The following is a 24,967-nucleotide window of genomic DNA, read 5'->3' as shown; positions in this document are numbered from 1 at the left end:
TAAACATTGGAAGAGGCTGCCCAGGGAAGTGGTGGAGTCCCCATCCCTGGAGGTATTTAAACGATGAGTGGATGAGGCACTTAGGGACATGGTTTAGTGGGTGGTGGTGTTGGGTCAATGGTTGGGCTCGATGATCTTAGAGGTCTTTTCCAACCTCAACGATTCTATGATTCTATGATTCTACGATCTTGATCACTGCAGGTATGTCTGCATTTCAGGTCCTTGGAAACTCCTAGCTAACCACTTCTTTTAGTAGTATAGTCATTTTAGTAGTATTAGTCATTGCTTATCTGTTAAGACTGGTAATGCTCCTTAGTTCATGCTGGTAAGGTACTGTTATCGATTCTATGATTCTATGATTCTACGATCTTGATCACTGCAGGTATGTCTGCATTTCAGGTCCTTGGAAACTCCTAGCTAACCACTTCTTTTAGTAGTATAGTCATTTTAGTAGTATTAGTCATTGCTTATCTGTTAAGACTGGTAATGCTCCTTAGTTCATGCTGGTAAGGTACTGTTATGTAGGGACATCTTTATCACTTAATTCTATTTTTTCTCTTAGGACTGCATTTCCTCTCCCATAACCAGTGCAATTGTATGTTACCAGCTTGAAGATGTAGCAGTTGCAGTGTATGATTATATTCTTCAGCATAGTCCTGATACTGTCAGTGTTTACCTTTTTAATTTTTTGTTTGTTTGTTTTTCTTTCTTGCATGTAATTTTCCAAAACTGTAGCTTGGATTTTTGTTTATGACAGAAAGAAAACTTCTACTTAGTTTAATATTCTCTCTAGTGTGTGATTTATAACTTTCTTTCCATAACTAGTTGATAGTTTTATCACAACACATTTCCTTAAGACTCTCAAAGATAAGAATGAATGAAAATTCTGTAAAGTTTTCTTTAGTTATCTGAGAAAATCTTATGGTATTCAAATGTTATTTACTGCACTGTTGCTTATTTTCAATTTTAATCTATTGTTTCCTAGTAGTTTTTGTCTGTAGAATTTTATGTATCCCTTCATGTGCACACAGCTCTGTAAAGACACTAATTATTTGAAGCATATATCTAGCCATAAATCTCTTGTCATGTTTGGGGTGGGGGAGAAACCATTGAAAAAACTATTGTTTCAATTGACTGGTAGTTTGAGTATTTAATCTATTTACTCACATAATTGTACAGGCATGAAAAGGCTCAATTATCTCAAATTTCCACGGAGATAATGACCTGATTGTTTTCTTGAGCAGTTCTAGGAGGTTTCAATATTATTCCTGAGAGATGCACAACAGTTGTAACTCCTACCTCACAGTATCAAAATTTTAGTAGTACACTGTTTAAATGAGGAAAGGGGAAATAAAGCTTTCATGGCAGAGAAGATTAAGAAGTCCTAGTATGCAACTAGGTTTGCATATGTGCAACCTGGTATAAATCCAGAATATGGAAGGGAAATGGTTTCTAATATAATTGTTTGAAGTTTTGAGATCTTCTCTGGCATACTAGCACATGTAGCTCAATCAAATATTATCTGTAAAGCAATTAACATGTCAGAGCCATCAAAAGAAATCTTCAAATTAAGTCTTCTACTTCTTTCAACAGGAGAATGAAATCTTTCAACATTTGTAAAGTGACAGTTACCTTCTCATGCCTTTAAAGGGGATATTTTATTTGGAGAAAGGAAAGGCTTATAAAATATATATTTTAGTATATAGTAAGGATTTAAAACAAATTAAGACATACTACAACAATTATTGACTCAGAAAAAAAGTGAGAGGAACAGTTGAAGAGAGGTACTGTTGAACATAGAGCACTAAGAAGAGCTGACTAAAGATGTAAGATATTATTTAAAGCAATGATTGGTGAACTGAGGTCCCAGAAGTGGAGTATAGAAAAGCTTAGGAACATATTTTTTAAAAGAGAGTATGAATGAGATCTTCACACTGGTTTAAACAGTATGCATGATGAATATATGTGAATTTGCTCTCTATGTTTCATTCTCTGAGACTTCACCTCTGGAGGAAGACTAACACCTTCCCACCAGTAATAACCAGTTTTCTTACAATCTGCACTTTGATTTTCTGTCCTTTCCCCCCTCCTCTTTCTTTTTTTTTTCAAGTTTTATGGCCTTTGGAGTGACAATGTTGTTGAACAAGAAAAAATAATGACTTTAATATCTGACAGTTTCATTTTAGACAAATACAGCAGAATGCAAGTAGGAGCAAACCACTGGTGTTATCTATAACAAAAAGCTTTTTTGAAATCTCTAATCCCCTCATGAAAGTTACTGTATTCTTGAATCTTCAATTTTGGCATGCTTGTTAAGTCTATGATTATGGGAATATATCCATGAAAATTTCACTTAAGAATTGTCTAGGCCTGAAATATATCTACTGCATTAAATAGTCTGCATCATCTTGAAATAATTATAGGACTATCTAATGCCCTCATTTTAGCTGAACTAGTTTCAAATCTGATTATAACTTTAACAGAAATTTAACCAGTTTGCAGAAGCTATAGAACACACTATCTGAAATGAAGTCATATAATTAATCTTAAATTTTACATAGCTTATCCCTTCTGTCAACTCTCCTGGTATCTCCATCCTACATATTGTTCTGATCACCAATCAGATAAAACAAACATTTTGTTCCATGAATTTGATCAAGAAGTTTGTATGGAATTCAGACACACAATGCTTAAGAAAATCTGATACAATATGTCTTTCCAGATGAGAAATCTACTTGCATCGTGGGTGTATGTAGTCCTGTCATTGATTTATGGATGCAGCTTTCCCCAGAGCAGTTGATTTGTGCACTTGACTACTTTATGCATCAAATATGCATTTGACCTACTGCATTTTAGAAGGGCTCCACAAGTCCACCTAAAAGGTTTTTGTAATTTTTTTTGCAAGTTTCCAGTATTTTTATTATGATGAGAGAAGTCCAGATTTGATCATTCTCTGTCTAGCTGTCCTTCCAAAAAAAAAAAAAAAAAAAATTAAACCCCCCTACTTTCAGACTAGCAAGAAGACATTGAACATTATATACAGTGATAGTGAAAGTGTAAAGATGAATAGTTGCATCTGAATTGAAGGATGCAGACTTCACATTTTGTTTTGAAGATAGGCTGTTAGGACTGCTCTTTGTGCTGGGTTCTGAATTTTTAGCCTAATTCTCATGAAAACTCTATTTCCCCCAGATGGCAGGAAATGTTTGCCCTCCCATTCTGTTTTTCAACAGAGCAAATAAATTGCAAAAGGAGGAGAAAGGATCTTTCAAACAGCTAAGATCCAAAGCATATAGTGTTTTGAAAATCGGTTCAGCAACCTTGAACATGGGATCTGTGTGTAAGGAACTAGTGCAAACAGTTCTGTAGGGAACAAAAAATGCTGGATAATGATTTCTGAGCCAGATATACCACATACTGCTTTATATAATGTGACATTTGGATAACCCACACAAAAATGCACTCAAACAAATGGGTAAGAAGCATGAGAGAAGCTCAGAAACAGGAGAGCTTTTGTGAGTAAAAGGAGCAAATTGACTATTGGGCAAGATGGAGAGTTGGGATAAGGTTCCTTTGTTTCCCTACACATGTGTAGCACTGCTACTTGATCAGAGAATTAAAACAGTAAAAGGTAACATAAACCCACATTAAAAATAGCATATTGAAACTACAAGAAAATAGCATTTTCTACATTTTGTCAAACTTGCTTTCTGTGCAAAACGAACTCAAACATTTTGATCATTGTTGCTGCATTCAATAAGACAGGGTGTTTCCGTGCAAACCACAAATCAATTTGTGCTGGTTTTGGCTGGGGTACAGTTAATTTTCTTCATAGTAGCTGGTATGGGGCTATGTTTTGGATTTGTGCTGGAAACAGTGTTGATAACACAGGGATGTTTTCGTTAGGGCTGAGCAGTGCTTACACAGAGTCAAGGCCTTTTCTGCTTCTCACCCCACCCCACCAGCGAGTAGGCTGGGGGTGCACAAGGAGTTGGGAGGGGGCACAGCTGGGACAGCTGACCCCAGTTGACCAAAGGGGTATTCCATACCATATGATGTCATGCTTAACATATAAAGCTGGGGGAAGAAGAAAGAAGGGTGGGGACATTCGGAGTGATGGCGTTTGTCTTCCCAAGTAACCATTAAGCATGATGGAGCCCTGCTTTCCTGGAGATGGCTGAACACCTGCCTGCCGATGGGAAGGAGTGAATGAATTCCTTGTTTTGCTTTGCTTGCGTGCACAGTTTTTGCTTTACTGATTACACTGTCTTTATCTCAACCCACGAGTTTTCTCACTTTTACTCTTCCGATTTTCTCCCCCATCCCACTGCAGGGGAGTGAGCAAGCGGCTGGGTGGTGCTTAGTTATCGGCTGGGGTTAAACCACGACACAATTCAAAGTTCTTTTCCACTGTGCTATTTGGACTGGTTTATACCGAGATGTGTTCACTTATGTGAACAGCTGCTGCAGGCTTACATGTGTGATAAAGTTCTTGGTTTTGTGCTAAGCAAGCAAATACAAAAAACTTACTATTGCATCTGGCACTACGTGTCACCCCTAGTGCCTCAAAAGTGAGACTACAAGGAATGTCTGTGGAAAGTTTATAAACTTTCCTCTTTTTGCCAATACTTAGTCCTCCCACTTATGAAATAAGATAACTCAATAGAATAATGGGAGGAAGCAAGTTGTAATTTCTTCTTTACAGTGCTGATTAGTCACCAGTACTACTATTCTGTTACTTCTTGAAAGCACTAAATTTTTTTTTTTTAATTTTGACGTTGTTTAGCATATCAATACTTTTCTATGATTCTCGTATATCAAAGGTGTTAATCTCTGGGAGTAGATTCTTATGTACTTTATTAGTTGTACTTTATCAGATTTCATTTGAGATGAATTTTCATCTTCATCATTAGCAGTGTATCTACAGCAAACATGATAGAGAAAAAGCATTTTAAATAAGCCTCTGTATATTACAGAAAAGTGGCATTGGAGACCATAAATTTCCTTGAGTGTTTTCAAAATGCAAGTATTTTACACATATTATTGTTAATGCTTTACAGTCTCCTTATAAATCTTTTTCTAGAACATGAGTTAGATATTTGATCACAAACTGAACAGAAGGCTATAATACAGCACATCATGTACATTTAAAAAAACCCAACAATGCAATAGTAGACTAGTTAGACATTAATATTAAAAAATATGTATCTCCCAATTAAATTTTCATAAGGAAAAGAAGTTGAAATTTTTTAAACTCTTAATTAATTTCATTAATGTCAATGCTCTGTTTCAATTATCTTTTCACAATATTTTATTTCATTTATTAACATTTATTAGGGCAGGGTGCTATTTTACATTAACTATTTTATGTTAGAATATTTTTAAGAGGTGTTAAGTATTGTTCTATAAGAAATTTAAAAATTTGGACATTTTATTCAAATGTTTATTAAACCAAGTTTAGAATGTTTGTTTTTCCAATTGAATGGAAACAGAAAAACTAAAACCAACTCCCTTAACTGTGAATTGAAGTGAAGCTCAACATTACAATTAAGTTCCCATCAGTAATTATCATTGTATTCTGAGCTGTTATGAGTCAGATACTTTTCAATATTAAATCTAATTTCTGATATGTGGTGGATCTTCTCCTTTGTTTGTTTGTTTGTTTGTTTTATTGTGTTCATTGTTGCAACCTTACCAATCCTGTCTTTTGATTTTTTTAAATTATCCATTTATCTGAAGTGTGTGAATAGGGTTGATGAATATGAAGGATATTCATTAATCATAAACTCAAGAAAGATGTATTTTTCTGAATTTTTGAAATTTATAATTGGTCCTCACTAACAAGTTTTTTTTTTCTTTTTAAATATGTGTTCTTTTTGCTATAAATAGAATTTAATTACACTTATTAGTCAATTATTAAACTACATTATTTTTAAATTGTAAGTAATACAACATTTACACATATATTTTTAAAAAGGCATGAGAAATTGTACAATAGAAAACCCAAGAAAATGTAAGCAGTATCCTATGCAGAGAGTTGAGGAGCAGAAATCTTTTCAATAGGTGGAAAAGGGGTAGCTCAGTATTAACATACACATTTAATTTACTTAGCTTATTCTTACAGCATCTGTCAAAACTTACACATTTGAAAGCATTCATCTAGAGAAAAGTATGTATCTATGTAATTGCCTGTCAGGCTGAGTAATTTGTTTAATGGCCAGGGCTAAAAGATTCTCAATTAATTGTAATTGGGTTTGAAGATTAGCAGAATCTGTTACATGTAACAAAATGCCTGTTCAGGGCCAGACATCATCTCAAAACTAATTTGAATTTGTAACATCTATAAAAAGTAACACCAATCGTTCACACCTGAAATTCAAGTTCTGAAATTGTATCTGCCTTGATCAAATGTCTCCAGATGAAGAGAATAAAAGATTGTCTGTTAGATTAAAAAAAAAAAAAAAAGAAAGAAAGAAAGAAAAAAGAAAAATGAAAAAAGGAAAGGGAGGGGGGGAAAGACTGTGTTCTTTTCATATCTGTCATCATCAACACTGCTGATTCTTTTGGCTCTTGTAGCAGGAGGACTATGAACTCCTGGAGGACTGATTCTGTTTCTGATGCAGGATCAAGCCTGGCCTCAGAGCGGGTGTTCAGCCACTTGCTCAGCCCTTTGCCATCTCGGTTGCGGATGTTAGACAAAGCTGGCTGGTGCCAGGGAGGGAAAGCAGGAACGCCCTTCTTGGATGTTCTTGCAGGGCTGGTAGGATAGGCTGTCTCTGCTGGCATATACTCTCACTGCAGAAACTGCAACTTTTAGTCATTATCGAGAAGGAGGAAAAAAATCAAGGAAGATAGACTTTTTTTCATGTCTGATCCTCTAATAAAACACAGAAGCAGTGATGCACAAATATTTTTTGCTGTTAATAGATAACTTGTGATGTGTATTACTGAAAACTTGACTTAATGTGCTACCAAAGCAAGAACTTTTAATGTGCAGTTTAAAAACAACCTATTTGGCTAGGGATGTGCTGTTAATTTTAAAATGTTGATTGTAATATTTCTCAGATATATTCTGGGGGAAAGAGAACATTATATTTTTTTTAAAAGATATTTTTCTTTGTGCTCATAAGCTAATTCTGCTGTGTAGAAGGCTGTTGTCCCAGGAATAGCATGATGCAATTACCAATGTGTGTCAAGCTGACAACACTCAGGCATTTTACATTGACATGTAATCTTGTCCGTGTGAATTTCTTTTCATAGTCTGCGTCAAAGGATCTATTTGTTTGACTGTGGACTGAGGAGGAAAAGATCTGAGTTTAGCAGGAACTTCAGAAAAGGCGTGAAATGGTTTTTAAGCAGAAATAATTTTACATGCAAGTGTTTGTGGGAAAAGGAGTTAGAATTAAGTAAAAGAGGTGGGGGACTGGAATGGATGAGAGGTGTTGAAGACAGTTGTAAGAGGATGGGTGGCTGGAAAAAATAGAGGCTTAGGGAGACCCTGCTTATCAGCTGGAAGAGAGGATTTGAGAACGTAAGAACAATGATAGGAGCATGCTGGAGAGCGAGAGAGATGGAGGATCAGGAATAAGGATCTGTCAGTCAAGTTCTTCTGTGTGTGTTCCTTCCTCATGGGAACTGAGTAATAGGGGATTTTGTCCTGCTGGGGGAAGGGGAAGACTGATGCTCGTGCTTTGTTCTGTACGAGAAAGCGTAGGTGTTCAGGCAGTGTTCCATCATTATGGGGTGCAAAGATCTGAGCTTATCATCTCTCTGACGTCAGGATGTTTTGGCTGTATGAGCTTGTTTTTCTGGCCGTCATGTGATCCACCATTTAGGAAAAATTTTCTGTTTTAAGTTAACAGTAATCATGCTAGAGAGGCGTATCTGAATACTAACAATATGTTAGCCTTACATTATATGGATTAAGTAGATGAATGCGGATCCCTTGCCCTTGCAACAAGTGTTACATAACAAGGACAAACACAAGCTGAAAAAGCAAAATTTGTTGATTGTGTAACCATTAGTGGCCATAATGACTTCCTTGTGTAAGGTAGTTAATGTGTCCAATAGTGAGATGAAAAGATTTTACTAAAATTAAGATCTAGAGAAATTCTAAGTTCTGGTATCTTTGCTGAGAAAAGAAAAAGAAGATCATATATAGAGAAAAACAACAGGGTTCCTATAATGAAAGGAAGGAAATATAGACAGGAAAATTCAGATGGCAAATAGTAGTTAAAAAAGTCAGGTTGGATGCACATGAAACAACATAGGGTCAGATGGCAAGGGAACATGTGAGAGGACAGAGAGGAAGGAGCTGAAATCTGAGACAGGAGAGTAATAATGAGCAAAAATTTATTTAAGGGAAAACAAAGGGAACACCAAGGACCTTTTGCAGTGATAGTGTAAAGAATGAAGAATGAAAATGGATTGTTATTGGAAAATTATTGGAGTAATGAAAAAGCAGAAAAGCAAAATATGTGATAGACAAGACAGCAATATTCTTTTCAGTTACTAGACACAGGAAAACTGGATCAGCTGTTAACTGTTGTGGAATTTGCCTTAACATTTCCTTAGAAGGCAAATGGAGAAGCAAAATACCCATATACAGAAGGGAGCCACGTGAGGCTGAATTGTGGAGTACATACTCATTAGTATGTGAAAAAACAAGATCAATGGTGCACATTACATTAGGAACGTAATATTGAATTAGATCATTGGAGCAGGCAGAATATGCTAGCAGAAGACCAGAGCTAGTGAAGGAAGAGGAGGTAGTGGTACCCGTTGTTCCACCAGCTGTTGGAACTGGAGTCTTTCTGCAGGGAGCAAGAGTGAAAGCAATGAGGTTACAGGGTGCTGTGGTCTCTTCCACCCCGACCCCCCCCAGTAGTTCTGTTGATGACTCTCTAATCTATTGTTCAAATACCTTTAATTTAGCATGTCTCCAACAAAACTATACCAAAACTAAATGCCTCAGCTTAGTCTTACCATTTGCTGTTGACGCATTCTCATAACATTTGGAGTCAACAGTCTGCATTCAAAAACTTTGCCTATCTGGTATTCAGACTTTGAGTTTTGATCCACAGTTACATCACTGATATAGTAAATAAGAAGAAGAGTGGAAACATAAGTGATATGTTATTTAAGAGCAATCTCTTTTAGACTATGCATCTGTAAAAAAACCCAACAGTATCAGTTGTATCCTTACTTTGAATACAGAACTTTAATGCAAAAGTTTTGTGTCTTATTGGGGTATTCTGAGGATAAAGGTGTGAAACAAAATAGGTGTCTATTTCCAGATCCCTTTAGTCTCCCAATGTCTTATGGTGTAGTATTTTACCTTACTGCTAATTATTAATAAGTGCAGCTTAGGTTTAGCAATAGGAAGTTTCTTTGGGAGCCTTCTGAGCTTAAAAGCACTGAAATAAGAAGTATCTTGCTATTTCTATATTTTGCACAGTGTTTTATTTCTGTATCCAGAAGACTTTAATCTTTGACAGTTATTGAAAGGTGACACATATGCCAAAGACATTGTACTCATATTCTTGGTAGTTAATGAGAGGCATGTAACAATATGCCATACTGCCACCATTTAAAATTTTTGAGCATTTTTCCACTGCATAAACTGCTAATTTCTAGGCAAACAGCTGCATTCTGAATTATTTAGAACATTCGTTCTTTAGCTAATTGACAGTTAATTGATGCTTTGAGAGACAGTCAGCTAAACAGCATGTGAATTGATTCAGGCCTTGCTTCTCATGGAGAGAAGAGACAGTTTATGAGCTACTTCCACCAGGGAAGCTACTCTCCTCTCTCGCCAGAGACAGACTGGAGAAGTCACTGCTTGAACTGCAAAAACATTAAGAATAGTCCACAAGACTGTTGAACAAACCTATCAGGTGTATTAGACCCTGGGATGCAAGAGTGATTATTAACTTATAGCATTGTGAGAATCAGAAAAACAGTTTTTGAAGTGAGATGTCAGCAAAAATTAAAAAAAAAGGACACGGGAGATCTGGATGATTTTTATTCTGAATGTTTTTCAGGATCAGCAAAGAACATGGAATTATTTTTGTGAAACTTATGTACAAAAGTAAATGATGAATATGCACAGTACAATATTGAAGGTTACTTCAATGTTTAGAAACCTACACTTATTTTGTATCTGCAAATACATTTTCGTGCAACGGTTTCCAAATTACTTCAACGGCAAAGACAGCATCATTCAAAACATTTCAATACTGCTGTCAAAATATTAATTTGTTTAGAAAAAATCTTCAATCCAAGGAACAGTACAATTATATTTAATTAAAATCATATTTGGTGGACTAAACTCAGTATCCTCTCTTAGACTATGATTTAACATCAGGGGCTTAAGGAATACCAGAAGAACAAGGGTAAGCATGTAGAACTACTTCCTTAAAACGTTCTCCCTTCTACTAGGAACTTGGAGTTCTTCCTCCAGAGATGGTGTCTTTCTTTTAAGGAATTACTGAAGTATTCAGAGGGCAGCTCATCTATTTATGAAATGCCTTGTTTTACCCAGTCTTGTTTTATCTCTCTCTCTTCAAATCTCAGATGTATGTATAGTAATGGCTTTGGACCAAATGATACAGCACACAAGAACAGCAACTTGCAGATTCCCAACTTTATTTTGGGCTGGTGAATAAGGTAACTAATTTTGTACTTCTAATGTATTACTTTTTTTTTTTTTTTCTATTTACTTTTGAATATGTTTTGTTAATTTGAAATATCTTGCCCAGCTTGGAACAGTGCCTTCCCTCCTACAGAACTATAATGGTTGTCTTCTGTATTTCAGTACTGGTTTTAACTACAGTGCCCATCTGACTGTTAGACTTTATTCTCTTGGGATGTTACACTACCTGTTTCCCCAGTCAAGGTGTTGCACAGAATAGCAAGATTTCTTGAACTAAAACAGAAAAAGTAGAATCAGACTTATGTGGGACTTGTAAATCAAAGAGAAAATACAGTGCTTAAGCTATGTAGCTGTGCATTTGACTTCATGGAGTACAGAGAAGCTACAGTAGTTGTGCAGCATTTTTGTAGACAAATATTTGCTTTGTATGGGAGAAGAGTATGATTGTTTTCCTCTAGATGGCAGCTTCATCCTATTACCTTCTTTCACTACCCCAGATATGTGTGTGTGTGTGTGTGTGTGTGTGTGTATAAAAACCCTCTGTGGTAAGAAACTGGTCTTTGGACCCCACCAGTTCCCTTTACTTTCTGGACCCCAATCTCCATATTTAGTCAGTAGATAAGGTAGGAATTAAACCTCCTGTAGGCAAAGATCTTAAAAGCCTCTTCTAAAATGTTATTGAATGAAATAGATAGGGAACATCTAGTTTTATTTTAAAATGAATATATAACTTATAATCACAGGAAAAGTAGGAGGAAAGCCTAGTTTTCTATCACTTTCTGAAACTGTTTAGCTGCTTATTATCTTTTGAAAGATAGTTAAGCCATATATCACAATCTTCAAATGAAGGAATTTGTAGCAATTGCATCCCAAAGGATGAAAGGGTGAAACAGGGTGAAAGAACTGTTGTGGAGACTTCAGTTATTACTTACGAATTGTCCTATCTTTTGAGTACAAAATTCTAACTTTTTTTTTTTGTCTAGTCTAAACATATAGTTGCATATAATGGGAAAAAAAAAGCTACTTAATTTCTTAAGCAATGTTAGTATTCTTTTTAATAAAATGAAAATGTACTATATATTTACTCTGCTTGCCACATTTGTTGAGCATAACTAGACTTGTCCGAATAAGTGTGTGTGTCTGTGTGTGTAAAAAAAAAAAAAAAAACCACAAATGTAAGGCAAAGCTCAGGATACAGAACAACTACATTTTTTTTTTTCCAAAGGAGAATAAAATAAAACCTGAAATTCAGATTTATCTTTTTGTGAAACTTCTGTGGCATTGCTTTTTAACCCACTCTTTATACATTATTTGTGAATGTGAAATGACACTGATAATTTAAGTAATATATTGCCAGCATTTCAAAATCAGTATTTGGCAATATTCATTCCACACACTAATGAAAATTCAATCATATAGTTTGCAATGCTCTTTGAATTAGACATAATATTCATATCAGCTTTTCAAACAGGGCAGACAGGGAACATATTTTTTAGAATCTCTTCAGATGCAGAAATGCATCGTGACTGAAATGTTGCTAGAACAGATATGGATTGCTGTACTTGCCACCATTTCATGCAGTAATATCCCATGCAAACTCTTTTGTACTTGTGTGTCCCATATAATTTTCCATTCACTGCCAATAAGCAAACCCACAGTTCCTGTAATCGTTAAACTTTGGATCTTTGTGATGGTGCAGGAAGCTAATGATGTCATGAACAGGCTCTCGAAGAATAACTGCTAGGATTCTAAAGAATATACTTTGAAGTATAAACAGGCTTTTGTGCAGCAAGACTGTATTCAGCAAGAATTGCAGACTGCCCTTTAGAGGGCAGAGAAATGAAGAAACAGCAAAAAGTTCAGAGAAAATACTTAATGGTTTTCAGGGAACAAAACATTTCCACAATATCATTATATCATTCAGTACTCGGTTTGTGTGTTGCCTCCACGTGTGAAACTGCATTTTCTCAATGATAGTTTTTAGTAGTGTTCTCTGTTTTTTACAGTTTTTGCTCTGAAACAGGTTTCCATAAATACAATTACCAAAAAACACGGTGTCGACAATGGTGTGGAAATTGACAGATTTGTGGTTGATAGTACCTTGTTTGCTCCCTCTAAAATGTCACAAAAATTAACAAGTTGTAAAACCAAAATTAAATGCTCATGGTTTCTCAGTTTCTCCAGTAAAATTTTCTTCTCAGATAAGATTTCTAGGTGTGATCTTAATGCCTAAATGGGGAAAAAAATAACACAAATGTAAACAACACAATATCTGTCATTTTGTCGAGTGAGAGTTCTCTTAAAGACTGCTTTTATATGCTGTCCTATAGCGCAAGGTAAGTTCAAGTATTTTGGCTTATACAAACAAGCACTAACCTAGAAAATGGAGAAAAAGAGGAATTATGTCTCTTCTTATGGGTGTAAAACATGTGCAGCCTCCCTGTCACTGCAAGCACATCTTTGATCTCTCTTTCCTGTCAGAATTATTTCCTGACCCTGAGGATAAAGCAAGAGGTTTTTTAGAATACCTAGGTGTATGCCAAGAAACACTCAAATATTCAGTAAGATATCCCTGCCACGTTTTTGTATTGGGTTTGTATACAGGGTTTATTTTTAGTTTAAAATACTATATAGCTTCTTTTGGCATATGTTGTTTTACTAAACTCTGCTTTGTAAAGGGATATATTTAAACAATGATTCTAGAAAATTATTTAAATAATTAAAATTTCATCACTGTCCTGTACGTAGGGTAGTATTTCTGAATACCTGAGGGTATGGAGTAATCTGCAGGTTTTAACAGCTTCGACTTCGTAATTCTTTACTTTTGTGCCACCAAGGAGCAATACTTTTTCCTGCATTCATGATGGCAATACTTTAGTGCCTCACAAAAGGGATTACCTGTTGTTATCATTGTGTTACCTGTCCTGTACCTATCACAAATGTATAAAACCTAATCCAGGAGATTCCTCCTATTAACAGCATCTTAGCTCCACCTGTTCACCAAAAACAACAAAAAAGAACTGCTAGAGACATCACCTGCATATGCTACCTCTTGCAGCTTTTCTAGTGATATTTGTGAAATTGCCACTCACTTTGAGGCAGAGTGACTGTTCCTCAGCAACCAGGATTTTGTTAAATTATTTTACGGAGTTATGTCTCATGGTAACTAAATAAAAAAAAATTTACATGTGAAAGAAGCCAACCATTCTACTGTAAATACTGAGTCAGTCTATGAAACAGTATATTTATTAAAATCATACATGTTTGTTTTCCAAAGGAAGGTGGTCTAAACGGTTTTGTAATGTCTACACATAGGAAAACGAATCAGTTCCAGAAAACTGCATGTGCAAAAATTGCATGAGCAGGTTCATAGGAGTTGCTGCACTGCACTGCAACAAGTCAGGTGCTTAATAATAAGGAAATCAATATGGAAATTAATGCTAAACAGTTAATGTGTAATATTATTCTTCCTTTGCAGTTTCTGGCCCCACTTCAGTTCCATTGCCTGTTTCACAGTGCTTTCAGGGACTTGGCCACTGAACAAGGAGAACCAGGAATTAGGGCACAGGAGCGGGGTGAGGAAAGGACATTCTGGGAGGTAGTGAACATGGAGTTGAGAAGGGCGTGTTGTGTTGCAGCTCTGAAGAAATGATATGTTTGCCCAATATCATACAGATGGGTACTCAAAGCTTTGTAGAAATAACATTGTTGCCATTGCACAAGTGCTCCAGCTCCCAAAAGCTTGCACAAGTAGAAGATAAATGAACGGGGGTTTTTGTTGTTGCTTTGTTAGCAATATTAATATGCTGGTGGTTTGATTTATTACTTTTTGTAATTTATTTTTTAACAGATCAAAATTATGCTTTTGAGGAGAGCTACTCTTCCTGTTACCTACGTCTGTTAAGAGCCCTTTTGTAACAGAAAAAGGAATCTGATCAGTCAGTTCTTATATAAGTGTTTGTAAATAAATTAAAGAAAAGATTTAGGCAGACATAGGAAAATAGTCTGCCACTGCATTATTTCTGTTCAAACTGCTGTGTTTTGCAGCCCATATTGCTTTACCTATTATTGGGTTAGCATGATCTCTGCCAAGCAGTCAAGGTATGCGATGGTTATCCATCTTTTCTTGTATATATGCAAAGGTTAGCTAGTTGAATTGGGCATTAGGTTTGAGCTTGAAGGCAATGAAGTTGTAGAGGATCGTCTAAGAGCAAAATGTTGCCTAGAATTAAATTTAATGAATATATTTCTCACTGGTGGCCTTATGTAGAGTTGTATGTGAGGTGGAGTTCAGTTGTTGGCATGATAGGTTGAGCAGAAATGCACAGTAGTTCCAACTAATCCATGAAGACCACTTTATCTTTTATAGTTCTGGTGAGTTTAGACATCTAGGATGTAATTAGGGGTATTGGGATTTTGCCATCCCATTCTAACACCTCTGATTTTCCAGTAGGTTGGAAAGGAATCTTTAATGAGCATGGGTGATTTCAACCTAAATTTTGTTGTCTCATCCCAAAGTTAGTATTTTGACATTGTCAGAAAGTATCTGCATATTATTATCTGCTAACAAATATATTAATAAGATACTCCCTGGGAAGAGAACTGCTGTTAACAGTGCTGAGATGTCCTTCTAGTTCTCTGATTTTCCAGTAGGTTGGAAAGGAATCTTTAATGAGCATGGGTGATTTCAACCTAAATTTTGTTGTCTCATCCCAAAGTTAGTATTTTGACATTGTCAGAAAGTATCTGCATATTATTATCTGCTAACAAATATATTAATAAGATACTCCCTGGGAAGAGAACTGCTGTTAACAGTGCTGAGATGTCCTTCTAGTTAGTTCTTTTAAAGTCTGAAAAAAGGCATAGTCAATGGACTGTAACTTTTTTCTTGTTTTATAAATCTACATGTGCTCGTCATATTTGGCATAATAATCAAACTAATAAAGTTTCCAGCTCTGAAGATGATTCGAGTTCATTGCACCGGAATGGCTGAATCCGTGAACTACCCACTAAAACTAAATCATTAAGTAGCAACTAAAATGAAATATGTTTATAAAGCTATTTTCAGGTATTATCTAATGGATGCATATCATCGTACCACATCATTTTATTTTCTCAGCAAATTGTTTTTAGGGGATATGTGCAGCAGAGTACTTATAAAATTTAATGCAATTCAATGTAATGAAGAAATTTACATTTGAAGCACAGTCACTTACAAATGTTATGGGACAAGCAGCATTCTATTAGAAGGCATTTCAAATGTTTCTGAACAGCAGCTGAGGAGGATATTTCCTGATGTGGCTCTATTACTACAGCACATTTTCTCTTCATCTGTAACTACTTCTTAAAAATAGAAAAGGCAAAACGGAAACTTCAGTTACCGGAGAATACAAAGGACATCAATTCATCTTTTGAGAGAAGTAATGAGCAGAAGGCAGCAGTTAGTCATCCACTGAAGCTTTCCAGTGGAGAGACTCTGATAATTTGATTGCTCATTTTGAAATAGAAGTTCTCCCTGTCCCCGGAAGGTTTTTCTTTTTCTTGGCAGCTCTGATGGGTAGTTTGTTTCACGAAAAAAAGGTAATGAATAATGGCTCATAAATTTTTCTCTGTCAGACTCTCTCTTTTCCCATCCTCCTCCTGTTGTTTCTTCCAGATTTTTGTTGGAAAAGGACCCAATACTCTTCCTGGACGATAGCCTGAGGAATCAGGCTCTGTGTATGAACAGTTTGTAGAAATCTGTCATAAGTCATCCCTAGGCTACCAAAATGCCAGTGGAACTTCCCTGTTCTCATTTTTGCAGTCTCCAGCTTTAATAGGCTGTCTCTTCTTTATGTCCATGCACATGGACATCTTTAACTTTATTCTTGATTTTGTTTTCTCTGATCTATCTCAAGTTTGTGTCCCAGAGCCTTCTTCCAATGGTGTATTGTGGCATTCTGCTACACTGCATCCCTGTAGCAGTTACTTGTGTTACTACTAGAAAACTACTTTTGCTAATGTTTTGAAATACAGTAGAAAAGTATGCATGCTCTGTAGTTCATTGAGGCACAAGTGTCAACAAATCTTCCTATATCCCTCAGAAAATATTGGGCTTTTTTGATGTGGAGTTGAGCAGAGAGCTAGGTGGTGGAATCCGTGTAAATGTACAATGCTGCGTGTGGAAAATGATTATTTCACCTCTGTGATAATAGCCATCTATCTACAGCTATCTCCCTATTGATGTTTTTAAGACTCAGATTAGAAATTGGTTTGTTTGCTTTGTTCACCATTTGGATTTTAAACTGCCCCCTGTTAATTATCATAAGTGACAACTAAAATTTTAACTGCATGCCCATAAAAAGTGCAAACATAGAACAATTGTTCTTTAATTCCTGTTGAATTCCTCCCTGTTTCTACAACTTACTTACTGAATCCTGAAAGACCATAGAGGGGAATTATAATTTAGAAATTGAGGTTATTCAGTATATTAAAGGATCAAGATATCACGCAGTATAGAATGATCAGTCCAAAATGGCTTGGTCCTTCCAAATTTCATCATCTTGGGAGAATTATAAATCAAAGGCATGTAGCTATAAATGTACCCTATGGAAGGATATAGACTCCACAACAGTATGCTTCATCAGCTTATTTGGCATTGTGGCTGAGGTGGAGTGACATTACATAATTTGTGATGACTTTGTTCTGACATCTTCCCATCACAAATGATTGATGGACCAAAGTCACATTAATGTCATCGGTGATAAATTCAGGCTAGACTTTAATCTTTCTCACTTGATATAACATCAAAGAGGAATAACACAGCCTGCAAGTTACTTTAGACAACTTATTAAAGAAAAAAGATCCACAACTGACAGATTGAGTGAAAATTGTATCGATAATTTAAGGTGTATTTTCCTTCTGAGTTTGTAAGGACTTCACACATCAAGGCTCAAGTTAACCAGAATTTCAGAAAAGATTCAAACCTCTAATTCTGCAGTGACTGTATTTCCTATCTCTCTAGCAGATTTAATGTTAATTGTTAAAAGGGCTTTGAAAAAGCGATCTATTCAGTACCTAATTTGAATAATAAAAATATACTTATTATTAAGAACAATGCTGTTGACTGCTTGTTCTTGAAACTGGGACTCTAAAATTATACATAAAGCCTATGTACTTTGTCCTTGAAAACTTCAGGTATTTGCTTTAAGTGCCTAAAACAGAAGTGAGGTTATCCTTGGCTCCTACCATAATCAATGAATAAAGACAGGCAACTCCAAAGAATGAAACACTGCATAGCTAGGTTCCAGTGAATTTTTAATGCAACATGATACCTGGATTTTACTCCTCCCTTTCCATATTAAAAATCTAATCTTACTTTTCAAAAATAGGAATCACAGTCTACGTGTATTGGTCAAATTCTGTTTTGATCAGTAGTGTTGACTTTCGTCCTTCATGAAAACCTACGTGGACACAGTTTGGAGGCTTTTTTTAACCCCTTGCAGTCATCTGGAGTATTTCTGTTTTAATTGTCTCGATTGCCTCATTTCAACAACTATGTTCTCATATCCGGTAATGACTAATGTATTGAATTTAATGTCAGTAGAGAAGCTGGTGATCAGATGGTGAAAAATTGGGGCTAAATATTGATGCAACATTGTTTTTAAAAATATAACCTCTTTAAAACATTTTTTTCAAAAGCTAATCTCTCCAAAATGAAAATAGAATTACAGTGTATCCAGACCATGGAGTGCTCAAGAAAAATGTATTTTCTTTATATTGATTAAATTTTTGATCTTTCTTTGTTAAGGAAAGTGAGAAGTCTACAATATTTCAGGTTTGGGTTTTGCTTGCTTGTTGGTGGGTTTTTTTTTCTTTTTTTTTTTTTAATTATAAATACTCATCCAGTAGAAAGCAATATGATAGTGTTATATCATTTCACACACAAGTCACAAAAGGCCCTTACTTGCTATTAACTTTTGGCCAATATTGGGCTCAATTTGAACCCATGACCTCAAAGTGAAAGGCTCCAGATCCCATTACTAAACTTGTGATCCATGTGGTTCTCTTCAATGTATGGGTTTTTTTCCGCTGTAAAAGTTCTTTTGCTAAACTGACCTATATTTCAATGCAAAAAGATTGTTAGAGCCAAGTTTTAATATTCATATCCCATTTTTATTTCACTAACACAGTTACAATTACTACTTTTTTCAAAAGCTAGTCTCTGCCAGATTGTTTTCATTATTTTTTTTCTCATGCTAGAAATGTCTCTTCTTTTCAGACTTGGAAACTGTTATTTTAAGAGACATCTTGGAATATAAACCAAAAAGCTTATGGAAACTTTTAATGTTTCTCTGATGTCTTCTTCAGTTTAATCACAACAAGTTTAACTGGATTAGAATGCAAATACACAACTACCTCATAAATTTTTTGGACTTTGTTTTTTTAAAATACACAATAATAGAGGATAGTTTGATTGATATACTAAGCATCAGTTCCTTTAAAAGCAATGCTATCTCTGTTTCTGTAAAAATAATGCAAGGCCTGAAAGGTTATTGACATTTCCACAGAAGAAATAGATTTTGAGTTGCTGGCTAGCAAGATGTCTTTTAGAATTTTTTTTTTTTTTACATTTGACCAAAGACAGTGTAATTAACCTTAGATCAATGGATAAAACCCACCATCATCAATTGACAGAATAACTTTGTCTTCTAATGGTTACTGGTCATATAGTAAAAGCTGTATCAGAGCTCTTCACCACCACCTCCGGTAGAATTCTGCCCCCTCCCTCTCTACACAAATACCTTCTTCTGTTGTTCAAGAAATGTGGCCTGCACATTGAAGTTAAAGCAATAACATAGTCAAAAGGAAGACAACAACAAATATTTCTATCACATGAGGAAAATAGCACCAGTGTCAGATACCCATGAGCTTTATGTAGTAAAGGAATAGTGGGAAGTTTTTATTTCTCTAATCTACTTAAAACCTTGGGAGAGGACAAGAAAAGGATTTTTTTTTTCTGGTTTAAATATTTGGTGGTGTAGTGTTTCATCCTTATAAATTAAGAAAGATGTTATCCTATGCTGCATGATTTATGTCTGCAAAGATTTGCTGATGTTAAAAGGAAAAACATACATGCATCTCAGTGAGGGGAGTCTTATGAAAGAGTAAATATTCAAGAAGAAATCATAACATACTTCTTCACACAGTTGCTACAGCTTAGTCTACAATGTTAAATATTTATATAATGCAAATAAATTTTACAGCTGTTTCTAAAGATGGTGCTTAACATGACTAGCTTTATTGCATAATGACCTTTTGAATTTGGAATACTCCCTTTACAAGTGTGATGTAAGGTAATTCTTTCTTTTAAAATCTTGTGTTGACTTGTGCTGATGGTTTCCTTTACTGTTAACAGATATCACTGGCTAGCAGACAAATTAAGTTTCTTCATATAAAGTTTTCATATAAAGCCCAATTTCATTGGGCTAATAGGTTTCATTGTAGAGAATTTATTCTGCTTATTTCTGTCTGCTAACAAAAGCTTAGGCTGAGAACAGCAAAGGCAATTACTCTAGATGATAATTTTGGAAATAGAAAAATGCACGATTATATTTGCAAATTATGAGGTTTAGAAGGAGTTAATAATTTCTCCAGAACAATGAAATTAAAAAAATAAAAAAAATTTGTTGATTTTTTCCATGATAGAAAAAAAAATATGTCTGTGAATGCTTTTTCACTATTTTGAAATATTAGCAAGTAGTTCTTGGATATTTTCTCTTCAACAACCCACTGTACAACTGCCAACAAGATGGTCCTAATAAAAATAATAAATGCAATAGCCAATGACATAATCTTGTCCTCCCTTGCAATTCATGTCTTTTAAGTACTCCATGCTTCATATTGTACTTGGTACATCTTGCCATTAGTTCACTACACAGTCCTTCTGAATTGGTCATATTTACCCTATTTTAATTCTGCTTACCCTCTTACGCTCACAATTATCATCTCCCTTAACCTGACCTGTTCACAGACTGCGCATCCTAACTTGTAATTAATCTCTTCTTTAGGTAAAGAGCTTTTCTGTTCAGCCTCTGCTTTCTAAAATTTCAGTAATGTCAGTAATTTCTTTTCATGCCCTAGCATATTTTATGACTTCTTGGTAATGATTATTTGAACATGGATGTCCCCTAAGCATTTCTTCCCTCCCTGATCCTTCTTGGACTCTCTGTCCCTGGGCTGAATCTCTGCGTGGTCACAGCAGTTGCCTCATTACCTCATCTCATTCTGACAGATGTGTTTTCTTTGTTTTTGTCTACTGTGGTTCTTCAGTTCCCATAGAAACCTGTTTAGATGCACAGCCAGTTCAACATGATATTTTAGCTCTCTGTTGTCTGGATATGGGAGTGGTACCCCCAGGTGGAAAGACTGCCTGGGCCTGGCTCCCCCAGCCTAAACGTGTGGAAGAATCGTCCCTACCCTGTAAATTCACGCTTTCAGAGGGTTTGAGTCCAGAGTAACCAAGGAATCATTAGGTTCTGTGACACTCATTACAGACCTTAATTTCCTAGGTGCAAGCCAAATTGCAATTCCTATAAACACAAAAAACATGTAGTGCTTCCAGTGCTTTTAAGTTTTGACAGCAGCTGCAGCAATAACAGCTCCTCATTTTGTGCCTTTATAGGGTTTCTTTACAACTACTATGAATAGAAACTCAACTTTTCTGAAAACAGGGAGAGAATTTTCTTAGAAATCAATGATTTCAGGTCTTTCTTGCCTGTGAGAACTTCCTATTTGTTTCAGGTGAGAAGGACTCTGCAGATCTTCTTTAATGCACCAAATAGAGAGGCAAGAACTGCAGTGGAATATCAGGTTTGCTAGGCAAAGAGATATAAGGCAATATCTGTGTCTCTGCCAAATTTTTGGTTTGTCAGAATCACACACAACTTTATGAAATTAAAATAAAAGATTTAAGAACATGGAAGTGTAAATTAAAGCATAAAATTTTTAACGGTTAGTAATCTCTCTGCCTCAGCTGATACACCTACACCTTGAACCTCAGCGTTTGCAACTATATGTCTTAACTTGGTACCAAATCCTCCGTATCTTTTTCACATGACTACCCTGCTGAATGTCAGCAGACCTGCACTTATGAATAACATTATAACATTTGATTAGCTGATTTTGAAGTTCTTGAGATTTTAATGCTGTGTAAATTCTATGCAGATGTATGGTGCTATAAAGTAGTAACAATTGTTGTTGTTCAGGAATTTATTTTCAACTATTGTTAAAATGTTATTGAAATATGATAATTACAGGTGGGGGGAAAAAAAGAGCTGTATCTAGAAAAGACTGAAAAGCACTTTTCATCTGCTTACTGCTCCGTCTCTGGATAGATTTTTCTATTCTTCAACACACTGTGAAATGTCCTGAATACTGGTAAGAAGTAATGCATTGGTATTAAATTTAAGACACAATGAAACAAATTTTCAATGAGTGGTGCTTGATAAGGCAGGATACTTATTCCTATTCAGGCATCTGTACCTTTTTTGGTCAAGATCTTTCAAAGACATTTTAGGATGTAGAATACACAATTTGGGTGTACACACAAAAGTCCTAATGAATATAATTGTCCTGTAGTTTCTCTTGTTGCTTGTGTTTCAGAGACTTGTATACAAAAAACAAAAAAATTGTATTTTACCTAACTGTAGCTGTCAGGTGAAAAGTTTTCTCACTTATGATCCAGTCTTTGTAATTAAAGGTAGTTGTTTTTATTAATCCATCGATCTCCTGAAAAGAGAAAATAGGTGATGTAAATTCAACGATGAAAATAGAAAAGGTAGTACAAAGGATTAGACGCCTACATATCTGAATGAACTTCTGCAGATCCTGAAACTTGCTTAAAACTGTTGACTCATTTTCAGAGCATCTGAAGGAGAAAATTATAATTTCTTGGTTTTGTCTCCTTTACAGCACGAGACAAAACAGTTCTGGGGTTTTATTTGTCTGTTGCATTCTAATGGTGGAAATTACTGATGGAATATTTGCTACTTAGCATTTGTCAGTCTCTGTTTTCTTAGTGTAATTTTAAATGTTTCTCTTCCTCTTAAAAAGCAAGTAGGGGAAACTATTGAATTGATGAGAACCATCCTACATTAGACCATAGATACAATTATAGGGAAGAAAGTTGGAGATTTTACCTCTTTTCAGGGGGTAAATTTTGCTGGCCACGAAGGGAACTCGACAAAGGAACAGAAAGATGATAAGTTCTTCAGTACCTCAGTACCTTAATTGTTTGGTGTTTTTTGTTTGTTTGGGTTTTTTGCTTGTTTGGGTTTTTTGCCACTCATTTGTAAATAGGTGCATTTTCTTCTCTCTTTTGACAGGCTCCAGTGACCAGCCAGCTCAGAACCTTTCTAGCTTAGGTCTTTCCTCAGAATTATTGAAGGTCTGTGGAGCAAGAGAAAAAAGTGCCTCTATTCTTTAATTTAAAAAAAAAGCATGAGGGGTGCATATGTAAAGAAGCAGAGGCTTGGGTCATTGTAGAAAATCACAGGGAGGAGATGAAAGGGAGATATTTGAGGAAAAAAGTAAGAGTGGGAGTTTTTGAGTCTAAAGAAAAGAGTGAAAATAAGGTAAGGCGGGGAAGGAAAATGTCAGGTTTTAGGGAGAGGAAGAGTAAAAATAATTCAGATAGAGGAAATTGAAATTTAATAGCAGTGGATGAGAAGTGTGTCAGAGCAGAAAGAAGCAATGGAAACTTCTGCATGGAAGTGGAGGATCCTAGGAGAAAAGTTTGGAGGGAAGAAGAAGGTATTAGTGGTGTTAGGACACTACCCCTGCCGAAACCAGGACAATTTGTCTGTTGCATTCTTAATGGTGGAATTGCTGATGGAATATTTGCTACTTAGCATTTGTCAGTCTCTGTTTTCTTAGTGTAATTTTAAATGTTTCTCTTCCTCTTAAAAAGCAAGTAGGGGAAACTATTGAATTGATGAGAACCATCCTACATTAGACCATAGATACAATTATAGGGAAGAAAGTTGGAGATTTTACCTCTTTTCAGGGGGTAAATTTTGCTGGCCACGAAGGGAACTCGACAAAGGAACAGAAAGATGATAAGTTCTTCAGTACCTCAGTACCTTAATTGTTTGGTGTTTTTTGTTTGTTTGGGTTTTTTGCTTGTTTGGGTTTTTTGCCACTCATTTGTAAATAGGTGCATTTTCTTCTCTCTTTTGACAGGCTCCAGTGACCAGCCAGCTCAGAACCTTTCTAGCTTAGGTCTTTCCTCAGAATTATTGAAGGTCTGTGGAGCAAGAGAAAAAAGTGCCTCTATTCTTTAATTTAAAAAAAAAGCATGAGGGGTGCATATGTAAAGAAGCAGAGGCTTGGGTCATTGTAGAAAATCACAGGGAGGAGATGAAAGGGAGATATTTGAGGAAAAAAGTAAGAGTGGGAGTTTTTGAGTCTAAAGAAAAGAGTGAAAATAAGGTAAGGCGGGGAAGGAAAATGTCAGGTTTTAGGGAGAGGAAGAGTAAAAATAATTCAGATAGAGGAAATTGAAATTTAATAGCAGTGGATGAGAAGTGTGTCAGAGCAGAAAGAAGCAATGGAAACTTCTGCATGGAAGTGGAGGATCCTAGGAGAAAAGTTTGGAGGGAAGAAGAAGGTATTAGTGGTGTTAGGACACAGCATGAGTCTGTCAGATTGTGCAGTAGGAGAGAAACAAATGAAAGTGTACTTGTACTTGAGGAGCTGGAAAATGAAATGTGCGAGCTTTTAGAATTATAAAGAAATCTCTTACACAATGTAATAAGCAAAATAGTTCTATCTTGCCCCACTTTATTAAAGATCATATGCTCTAGAGAGCACTTTCTTGAGTATTGTGATCCTTCCACACATATAAAAGAAGTAAAGGACTAACACCCTTCCTTGAACAAACAACATGTTCTAGGGCTGTAAAGAAGTTCAACACAAACAATAAAAACAAACAAGGTTTTTTTGTGAATGTTACAACAATTTTGAATTATAGTCTAGTTTATTAAAATTCATTGAATTGCCTATCCATCACCTGTCCACCAGTTTAAAATTAAATATCAGGGCAGCATTTGGCCCTTCTGCAGCTACATGTCAATGATGTAACAGAATGTAACATGATGTCGTGGTTTAACCCCAGCTGGCAACTGAGCACCACACAGCCACTTGCTCACTTCCCCCACCCCAGTAGGATGGGGGGGAGAATCAGAAGAGTAAAAGTGAGAAAACTCATGGGTTGAGATAAGAACAGTTTAATAACTGAAATAAAGTAAAATACTAATAGTAGTAGTAGTAGTA

Source organism: Aptenodytes forsteri, unplaced genomic scaffold (assembly GCF_000699145.1).
Source record: "Aptenodytes forsteri isolate BGI_AS27 unplaced genomic scaffold, ASM69914v1 Scaffold81, whole genome shotgun sequence".
Lineage (NCBI taxonomy): Eukaryota > Metazoa > Chordata > Aves > Sphenisciformes > Spheniscidae > Aptenodytes > Aptenodytes forsteri.
This window is presented reverse-complemented; position numbering follows the sequence as displayed.